This window comes from Mauremys reevesii, linkage group 17 (assembly GCF_016161935.1).
Source record: "Mauremys reevesii isolate NIE-2019 linkage group 17, ASM1616193v1, whole genome shotgun sequence".
Classification (NCBI taxonomy): Eukaryota; Metazoa; Chordata; order Testudines; family Geoemydidae; genus Mauremys; species Mauremys reevesii.
Genome location: NC_052639.1, coordinates 30,052,293 through 30,063,030, shown reverse-complemented (window position 1 = coordinate 30,063,030; position 10,738 = coordinate 30,052,293).

Below are 10,738 nucleotides of genomic sequence, written 5' to 3'. Positions count from 1 at the left end.
AACTGTTTTTCTTTAATAATTGTATTCTCTGCCATGCATTGTCAGGGATTGAAAAAAGCACATGCCCAGCTTTCATTATCTGAAGATAACCTTCCAAATGTAAACCAGTGCAGACCTGTCTTCCTGAGTCTGCAAACTGGCAGTTCCAGAGCTTCTATTCCGCCTCACAATGCTGCCAAGCACTAGCAGCTTTGGTCAGCTTCACTGCTGTTATTCAGAACCCCAGGGGTGACTGTAAAACTGAGAAAAATGGTGCCACTTTCAGGAAAACTAAGTTCAAGCAGAATCAGGCACTGGAGCTATTCATAGAGAAGCTCAATCCCCGCTTCCCTCCTCCCGTGGAGTAGGAGGAGGGAGGGGATTTCTCCCTTTGGGTCTTGAAAAAACAAGAGTGTAAAACAGGGTGCTGGGCTATGGGGGAGATCTGTGTGTGTCAGGGCACTGCGGGTCTGTGTGGGGCATTGTGCAGTTATGGTGTGGGGCTGTGGGGAAGGGCACTGGGAGGGAGGAAGGAAGGGAGGGGAAATCTGTGTGTATTGAGAAACTAGAGAGTGGGGGTTTCTGTGTGGGGTGCTGGGCAGCTGTGGTGGGGCTGTGGGCAGGGGTGTGCTGGGCGAGGTGTGTGTGCACAGCACTGTGCATTTGTGGTGGAAGAGTTGTAGGGGGGTGCTGGGCAGGGGAGCTCTGTGGCACAGCATGGGCGCACCCCAATAGGAAAGGGCACGCTGGTAGCACACGGCCAGGCGGACCAGTGTGCCTCTGGCTCCCAACGGGCTGCGCACCTGTGTCTGTCTGTCCCCCAGCTCCACCAACGTGGCCTGATAGTTCACGCTTGCGATCTGGTCACCCTCCCCCTCCATCCTTCCATCCTTCACTCCCTTCCCTGCGTCCCCACAGCGCTGTCCTCTGTCCCGTCCCCTGTCTCCATCCCTCCCTGCCCCCTTCGTCCCCTCCGTCCCGTCCCTGCATCCCCAGCCCTGTCCTCTGTCCCGTCCTGTCTCCATCCGTCCCTGCCCCTCCGCCCCTCCGTCCCGTCCCTGCATCCGCCGCCGCCTCCTCCAGCACAGGTGCGCGAGGCGCTGGGTCGCTGCCCGCGAGCGGGGGAGAGCCCTGCGTCGCGGACTCCTCCTCGGTGACGTCATTGCCGCGCGCTGCCAGCCAGTTGCTTTGTTTGCGTCACGGCCCATCCCTTCCCCCCTTCCCTCCCCCACGTGTGCCGAGAACGTTTGTTTTGGTGGTTGCCGCGGTGACAGTGGGCGGAGCCCGGGTGACCACGCTGGTTGGGCGGGGGGCAGAGGGCGGTGACGTCACAAGTGGGGCGGCCCGGTCGCGCGGCGTGACAGTTCCCAACGGACAGTGTCAGCGCTCTGGGCGCGAGCCCCGCCCGCGAGGACACCCCCCCCTCCACCCCCCGCGCACCAGCTCGCAGCAGCAGCGGCTCCCCCCGGCAGCGGCGCGAGCAGGGAATCCCCGGGAGCCGTCTCGCGCCGCCCCCTCCTGCTGCTGCTGCTGCTGCTGCTGCCCGGCGGCGGGACCGCGGCTGGCCCCGCCCCCCTGCTCCGGAGGGGCCCGTCCGAGCTGTAATTAAAGGGTTTTTGTCTGGCAACTTTTTCATATTTTTGGTGCAACGTTTTTACCCCCCCCCCCCTTTGAGCCTCTCCCCAGCTGGACTCTCCGCCGGGCTCCCAGCCCGAGCAGCCCCTGACACTTCCATGGGGTGGGGGGGGTGTCCCCCGCTCCCGTGGCACTTGATGGGTCTCGGTGGCACAGCAGCGTGGATCCGGGTCCCGAGCAGCGGCTGCGTTACAGGGCTGTCTGGTTCTCTCCCCCGTGTTGTCTGCAGGCAGCCACCCGGCCAATTGGACACGGCTCTCAGCGGCACGCTGCTGCCCTCCCTCGCGATCCTCGCGGCGGGCAGGGAGAAAGCCCTGAGGCAGGCAGGTGTCAGCAATGCGAGTATCCCTCCCCACCCTGCACAGCCTGCCCGGTGCTCCGCGGTGCCCGGTGCTGGATCGCAGCGCAGGGGAGCTGCCCGGCCCCACCTGGCGAGAGTGACCGGAGCTGAGCTGGGCTGCAAATGAACTGGAGGGACGGGTGCTGAGTGGTGGATCCTCTCTGATGTCACAATGCTACTGCTCAGCCAGCACCAGGTAGCAGCAAATGTGCAGTGTGTATGAGGGGAGGAGGGGAACAGGGTTTCCCAGGGCTCCTGTTTCCCCAAATTTCCTAAAGAAGACAATAACCTAACTACATAGAACACGCATTAATGATGATGCCACACACATGATAATTAGTCACTGAAATTTGATTCAAGTCTCGCATGGCTTTTTTAGAAACAAGGGTTCCAAAAAAGGAGAGACCTTGTACAACAGAAAATGTTAAGAACATAAGAAAGGCCGTGCTGGTCAGACCAAAGGTCCATCTAGCCCAGTATCTGTCTACCGACAGTGGCCAATGCCAGGTGCCCCTGAGGGAGTGAACCTAACAGGCAATGATCAAGTGATCTCTCTCCTGCCATCCATCTCCATCCTCTGACGAACAGAGGCTAGGGACACCATTCTTACCCATCCTGGCTAATAGCCATTTATGGACTTAGCCACCATGAATTTATCCAGTCCCCTTTTAAACATTGTTATAGTCCTCGCCTTCACAACCTCCTCAGGTAAGGAGTTCCACAAGTTGACTGTACACTGCGTGAAGAAGAACTTCCTTTTATTTCTTTTAAACCTGCTGCCTATTAATTTCATTTGGTGACCCCCTAGTTCTTGTATTATGGGAATAAGTAAATAACTTTTCCTTATCCACTTTCTCAACATCACTCATGATTTTATATACCTCTATCATGTCCCCCCTTAGTCTTCTCTTTTCCAAACTGAAGAGTCCTAGCCTCTTTAATCTTTCCTCATATGGGACCCTCTCTAAACCCCTAATCATTTTAGTTGCTCTTTTCTGAACCTTTTCTAGTGCTAGAATATCTTTTTTGAGGTGAGGAGACCACATCTGTACACAGTATTCGAGGTGTGGGCGTACCATGGATTTATATAAGGGCAATAATATATTCTCAGTCTTATTCTCTATCCCCTTTTTAATGATTCCTAACATCCTGTTTGCTTTTTTGACCGCCTCTGCACACTGCGTGGACCTCTTCAGAGAACTATCCACGATAACTCCAAGATCTTTTTCCTGACTCGTTGTAGTTAAATTAGCCCCCATCATGTTGTATGTATAGTTGGGGTTATTTTTTCCAATGTGCATTACTTTACATTTATCCACATTAAATTTCATTTGCCATTTTGTTGCCCAATCACTTAGTTTTGTGAGATCTTTTTGAAGTTCTTCACAATCTGCTTTGGTCTTAACTATCTTGAGTAGTTTAGTATCATCTGCAAACTTTGCCACCTCACTGTTTACCCCTTTCTCCAGATCATTTATGAATAAATTGAATAGGATTGGTCCTAGGACTGACCCTTGGGGAACACCACTAGTTACCCCTCTCCATTCTGAGAATTGACCATTAATTCCTACCCTTTGTTCCCTGTCCTTTAACCAGGGAAGGGATAGCTCAGTGGTTTGAGCATTGGCCTGCTAAACTCAGGGTTGTGAGTTTAATCCTTGAGGAGGCCACTTAGGAATCTAGGGCAAAAATTGGTCCTGCTAGTGAAGGCAGGGGGCTGGACTTGATGACCTTTCAAGGTCCCTTCCAGTTCTAGGAGATTGGTATATCTCCAATTATTACCTAGCTCTCAATCCATGAAAGGACCTTTCCTTTTATCTCATGACAGCTTAATTTACATAAGAGCCTTTGGTGAGGGACCTTGTCAAAGGCTTTCTGGAAATCTAAGTACACTATGTCCACCGGATCCCCCTTGTCCACATTTGTTGACCCCTTCAAAGAAGTCTAATAGATTAGTAAGACACGATTTCCCTTTACAGAAACCATGTTGACTATTGCTCAAGAGTTTATGTTTTTCTATGTGTCTGACAATTTTATTCCATTGATGCTCTGGTGTATTTGCAGTTGTGTTAAAATTGAATACTGTGACTTTACATGTTGGGAAGGGTTTCTGTAAGTGCTTGCATGCTATTCAGCTCAGTAAGGCAGAACAAAATTGGGACTTAGCAGCAGTCAATCAGCAGGTACCCAGTGAGTTGTGCCTCTCTGTTATAGGCAGTAGCCTATGTTCTCTCCCTCTGATTTTGGGGTTCCTATGTACTGTTGTTCTGGTCTTAATAAACAAATTGACAAGATATTGCAAACTTTCAGCAACAGTATTTTATATTTTCTCTAACTTGTCTGCTTGTGTGCCACAAAACATAAAAGCCACAGTCTAAAAATAAAATAAAATTTGAAGCCAAAAGTCCTTTCGAAAGAAAAAAAAGAAGAAAGTTTTCCAGAAGAACATTTATTTCAGCTGGGAAATGTTGATTCTTTGTAATTGAAACATTCCCTGGGAACACGTCCATCTCAATGAGATGTTTGGTGGGCTTTGCCACCAAAATGGAAGAGAAATACTTGAAAATGATACTTGAAATGGTGATGTGAGTTGATAAAATTGGCTGTTGGGAGACAAGCAAGTGATTTAAGGAAGAAGTGAGAAGTTAACTCTGTAGTTGCTAGAGGGAACAGCTGTTGAACTTTGTAAAAATGCTAAAGAGTAAAGTTCTTGGTGTCTTTGAAATGTTTGTAAATAAATCCAGGCAAGAAATTATTTGATTGCAATTATTTGGCTATGAACAATGTAGTCGAATTAGCTAAAGAAATGTATATAGTGCTATGTAATTAAAACCCTATTAGGCTCTAAGGGGCCACTATAAGTAGTGATATTTTCTTTCAGTGTTTGAAAGCAGGAGTTAAAAGTAAAAAGCAATCAAAATTCTGGTAAAGTTAATTATGTCCCTTTTAAGGTAAGAATCTTTAAGCTATGAATAGCTTTGGATCCAGAAGCAAGCCAGAAAGCATCTCCATTAATGCAAATTAGCTAACTGATAAGGTAGAACCCACTGAAACCTGGGCTGCCTATGAAACATATACAAGAAAATACAGGGTAATTCTCCTCTTTTGCCTGAAATCAACAAGGGTATTTGTATCTTTTAAGCAATGACTGACTGCCCAGAAGGGTAGACCTCTGTTTTTTTTGTCTTTCAGATAATCAGAGAAAACTGCTGCCAGCTGAACAGCATTCAACGTACCATGCATTTACTGGCACAATAGGAATTAGGTTCTGTGTTCTATGTCCTGTCTTGTGGGGTTTGTCTCGTGGCCAGAATTGCTGTGTTTAATATTTTCATCAAATAGTCTAGTTTAAAATCAAACAGGAGGGTTAAATAAAAAAAAAGCAGATACTTGTTTTATTCAACTTGGAATACAAAGTGTTTGGATAAATCAGGAGAACGTGATATACTAAAGTCTAATACATTTACTTAAGTAAGAAAAAGAAACTTCATTGGCCAGATCTTTTAACTGGAAAAATTCTTGTTAAAATTTGCATACCAACAGTCGTTGGAAGCAAGGACATGAAAAGTTAACCCACTCCCCATATTGCACATGGGATCCTTCTGGCTACCTCAGATTTCTAGCCAGAGGGCTGGGGAGGGTGGGAAGCCATTGGACACAAGAGGTTGTACTGAGTGGACTCCTCAAAGTGGGTGTGCTTGTCCTGGCCTGTTGCTCCAAAGCTCTGTAATAAAGTTATTTTACTGGAAGGGTATATGTGGCATACATTGAATAATAAGACTAATGTACTGTATAGTGGCAATGTTTATGTGTTCATTGTTGGGAAAAGGTGTATGAGTGAAGAGTGGAAGTTTCCTTTGTAGGTTAAAAGAAGCCAAGAAGGAGAAGGAAAAGAACAGAACGAATTAACTGGGGGAAAAAAATAGCTAGTATGCTCAGTCTAAAGATAAGACATTGGCCCCATTCAAGGACACTGCTCGCAGCTAAGACTTAGCTGAAAACCAAGAAAAGGTGGGGCTTGAATGTGCCCAAGCAGCTATGAGATCTGCAAAACACTGCCAGGCATCAATGAAATGAGTTAGGTTTCTTTTCTCACAAGTAAAGAAGCGCTGCCCAAAGACCCTAGCAGCCCTGCCACTCCTTGGAACCAGGAGCCTGGATCTATGTAAAGGTCCATCAGCGAAAGACTGCTCTGGCTCCACACTGGAAAGGCCCTTTCTGAGTCCTGTTAACCACCAACACTTCCATGAAGTGCCAAGGACTACCTGCCTGGACCCATGATTCTCACTGCAAAAAGACCCCTCCACCTTGGGAGGATTCTCCTACTGATGATTGGCCTATTTCTCCTTCTAGCTTTGCTGTGCCTTCTGGACAGCAGGGAAAAGGACAAGGTGAAGTGCTAGTAACCTCTCCCTTGTCCACTGACAGACCTACTGTGCCTTTGGATTTTTCTAGAAGAAGCAAAACCATGACAGGGTGATGTGCTGGTAACCTCCCCCTGTAGGATGCCCTACCACGATTGTTTCGGGGAAAAGAAGGGACACTTGCTCCACCGAAATTGCCAAAGTCCAGGAATTCCTGACTAGAAAGGACATTAAGAACTCAGCCTGGTGAAGAAACAAAGAATTATACACTAGCAGGAAGAAATTTGTGGGACCCGTGCTTGGGAATGTGGTATTGATTGGATGTTGGGGTTTATTTTACAGGCTGTGCCCTGTGTTTTGGATCAATCCTTCAGCATGTATTGCCCTCCCTAATTGGATTTTAAATGACAAGTACCAAAGGCACCTTGTTGCCACTGCCCCTGCCATGTCCTCCATTACACTGTTACCCCTGTAATATATCCTGTCTGTTACAGCTCCATTTTGTTTCTTAAAGCTGTCCCCTTACTCCATTTTGTTCTTGTTCTCCTCTATGGCCGCCCCTCCTGGCTGTAAAGTTATTTACCAGGGCCGCTGCCCTACTCAAAGTCAGGGCCCCTTGGTTGTCTAACCAGAGCCATTGCCCTTCTCAAAGGGATGGCCACTTATGCTAAGTGGGACCACTGCCCTGTTCAAAGGGTTAGTCCTGTAATCACCTTGTTAAAACCTGGGCTTGGTGTAGGGTGGCCACTGTCCAGAGCTGCAAGACCTATTGTGTTTTTAGGATCCTGGGCATGAGTCATACCTCTGGGCTCAGGGCTAGTCCAAACATGCCTCTGTGGCTGCCTGCAGTTTTTTCTCTGCCTCCCTCCTCCCTGTAAGAGGGGGAGCCAATCAGAGTTACTGGCGGGAAGCTGCCAGGGTTTGCCTTTAAAAACAGACATTTTTTGAACAGACTTCAGAAAGGTTCTTGCATTGCTGCCTGGTCTGATCAACCAGGGGTTCTGGGGGTCCTTTCTCCGCTCTCGTTTTATTTTTGAGCGTATCCCCGTTTTTAAACCCCCCCCCACGAAGAACAAATTGCTGCCTGAGAGATCTCCTGATTATCAAGACTGTACCGAGCCTTCTGATGTGCTTGCTGTTTCTGCCTCTGCTGCTGCCTTGGGGGATGGTAAGAATCCCTCTGTGAGACTTTCTATACTTTTATTTTATTATTTTAGCTGCTGGCTCTGTCTCCCCAGCACACAGACTCAAGCTAAACCTTGGTCTGTGTCCTAAAACCTCTCTTACAAACAACCCCCCCCGCATCCTGGCTGCTGGCTCTGTCTCCCCAGCACACAGACTCAAGCTAAACCTTGGTCTGTGTTTTAAAATCTCTCTCTTAAACCCCGTGGCACTCTGCCACTGAAAATAAGTTTGTGCTGCTGCTAAGTTCTGCTCCTGTGGGCTTTGCCTTGGACTGTTTTCAGCTGTATCCACTGCTGCAGTCACTGCCCCCTCTTTGGAGCTGTGTCCTGGACACACACCACTCAGCCCTCTGGAACTATCCTTAGCATAAGGTGCACCCATTAAGTTAAGTTTAGCATTATACTTTGTAAGTTAGGCTTAGAGAATTGTTGCATTGTGTTTTAATTTGTGTAGTCTTGGTTAAGTTAGCTCATAGATCAGATTTTGCTGTGTTCTGTATAATTGTAATTGTCTGTCTTCCCACTGCAAACATCCCCGCCCAGCTTCTCTGTGTCTTTTTACCTTGTTACACTCTCTCTGCTGCTTAAGCTTGCAGCCTGTTTGTTCTGTCTCACTAAGTTTAAATCTCTAGCATAAAACCCCATTGGTTACTTTCTTCCTCTCTGATACCCCTCACATTCTACATTTACACCACTGTGACACATTTTTACCTGAAATTGTTTGTTATTTGACACATTTTACCCATAACTGTTAGTTGGTTATATGCTGCTGTGACACACCTTTTTACATAGAAATCACTAGCTACCTGTTACATTTATACCTCAGTGTTAACTGATTACCCACTGTATTGTATCCTACTGTGTTGTACCCCACTATTGAAACCCCTTACTGTTCACCAAAAGAAACCCTCCCCAATTGTCTACCTTAACAACCCTTTCCCTCACTGCCGGGATAAGGAACAATTGAGGCCGTCACTGAAGTGAAGGAGGGAGATGATTTTCTGACAGGGAGGGACGGCACCTCTCAAAGGTGTTTGGCAGGCAGCCTCCTTCCCAGGTCTGTCCCAACAACACCCAGTTGAAAAGGGACCCTCCCCAGCCCTCCTCAGCCCGATGAAAAGGAGCGAGTGAGTGAGCGTGGGGGAGAGCGAGCGACGGAGGGAGATGGATTGAGCGGTCCGGGATCTCTGCGAAGAAGCGGGATGAGGGTGTTCAGTTTTGTTGGGTCAGAAAGTTGGCAACCCCAGATCCAGGGGAAACAACACAAAGACCCAATGAGTCTGGCCAGGGGCAGGACATCAGCTTTGAGGGGAGGGGTGGGTGTGGCAGTGACATCACAAAGGCCTTTTGCAGGAACTCGGCCTATTGGGCAAAGGTGGTGGGGAGGGGGTGACCTCACAGAGAGACCCCGACATCAGCCGGGCAGGACAGAGGTGCAGGGCCAGGTCTGTCTCTGAGAGCCCCCGGCTCTGCTGCCGCAAGTCTCCTTCGGGAGGTCTCTCCTCGAGGGCTGAGAGAGAATTCAGATTCATGGATGTGAGCATGAGGAGGAAACACTGGAGTTTTCTCCTTTCCTACCATGGATTGTGCTGAAAAAAAACTTCCCTTTGAGAAGGTAAGAGGCTCAGAGAGGTTTGGAACCTGTTCAGTCTGATCCACCTGGCGCAGGCAGCATTCTAGGCACAGACAGCACTGGCTTCAGGTGGCAGAATTTGATTTCCTCCCTAGGTTTTGATGGTTGGAATCCCTGGGGACATTGGGGTTTGTCCTTTTTGGTTTATCTTTTCCTCTTTCCTCCCTCCTTTCCCCTCTTCTCTTGCTTCTTTTTTCCCTTTCCCCAGCTTCCCTCCCTCTACCGAAGAGGGATGTGTGTGGAGTGCGGCATGGGAGGGGCATTGCTCTCATTGCGGGAGGTCCTCACCAAGAGGTGGGGCTGGATCTGAGAGTGATCCCCTGTGATGGTGACCTGGGCCGTCCTTTGGGACATCTGGTGAGACCCCTCAGCCTCCTGCCCCTCAGAGTCTCAGTGGTGATTGGCCGAGCAGGGGGCTATTGAGAGTGAGGAGACTCAGGTCCTTTTGGTCTTTTTTCAAATCAGGCAAAGAAGTCACAGCCGATCCAATGTACGGGATTAATCTTGCTGCTTCTCTCCATTAATTGTCTCTTAGCAGGTGATGATTTCCTCTAATGTTCTAGGTCTTCTAAAATACTTGCTGAATAATTCCACTGAACCACTGTTGGTCTGTAGCTCACTTGAGAGCACTTTCTTCTGATGAGTCAATGTATGAAATTCAAGATCAGAGAGAGAGGTGGAAAGTCAGGAGCAGTGTTTCCTCTAATTTGCTATGTCCGTGTGCGGAATGAATTTTGCTGAGTGCACCAACACGGAGGTGAGGTGTGACACCTCCCCTGTCTATTGGTGCTCATTCCAAACTTCATTCTGCAGATGGATCGTGTGTGGCGGGGTGAGGCTGAAGGGTTAGGAGTGTGGAGGGGTCTGAGGTAGAGCAGAGGGTGGGGTGAAAGGGCTCTGACTGGGGGAGCAGTGTGTGGGGTGGGGTTGGGGATGAGAGGCTGAGAGCTGGAGTAAAGGGTTGGGGTGCAGGGGTGTGAGGGCTCCGGCTAGGGATGCGGGCTCTGGGTTGGGGCTGGGAATGAGGGGTTTGGGAAGTTATGCTTCAGTTTTCCCCTTCTAAACTTAAGTCCTGTCTAACCTACAGGACGCTATGGGAATAAGACACCATGTTTTGTGGTGACATGACAAGAGCAGAGGGTGTGAGAACTACAGCAACTGAGATGGGAGGGGGGTTAGAGTCAGATTGTTTCAAATGCTGCATTCATCGACTGACATTTAACAGCAACGCTTAGCTAACACAAAGGAGAAAGGAATTCTCTGCTAAAGATTTGTCAAAGTTAGAATCAAGACTCACAATTTGTCAGACCACTCTGTTTTTATTAGCAAAGCGCTCCGCCAATAACACTCAGATAATGTGAGTGGCCATGCAAGGCCCAAACAGTCTTATTTATACAGATAAAAGAGCGGAAATCAAACAAAGGGACAAAAGAGTAAAACAGCAAAATTCACCTGGGGCATAGCATGCATATCCTACTTCCTTACTAACTCCTATCGATCTAAGGCTAATGCTTCACCAATTGCCCTTAAACGGTGCAATTGTTTTATGTTAATGTCTGTTTTCCTGACACCTGGACTTCAGCATTCCAGCGATTTTCCTTAA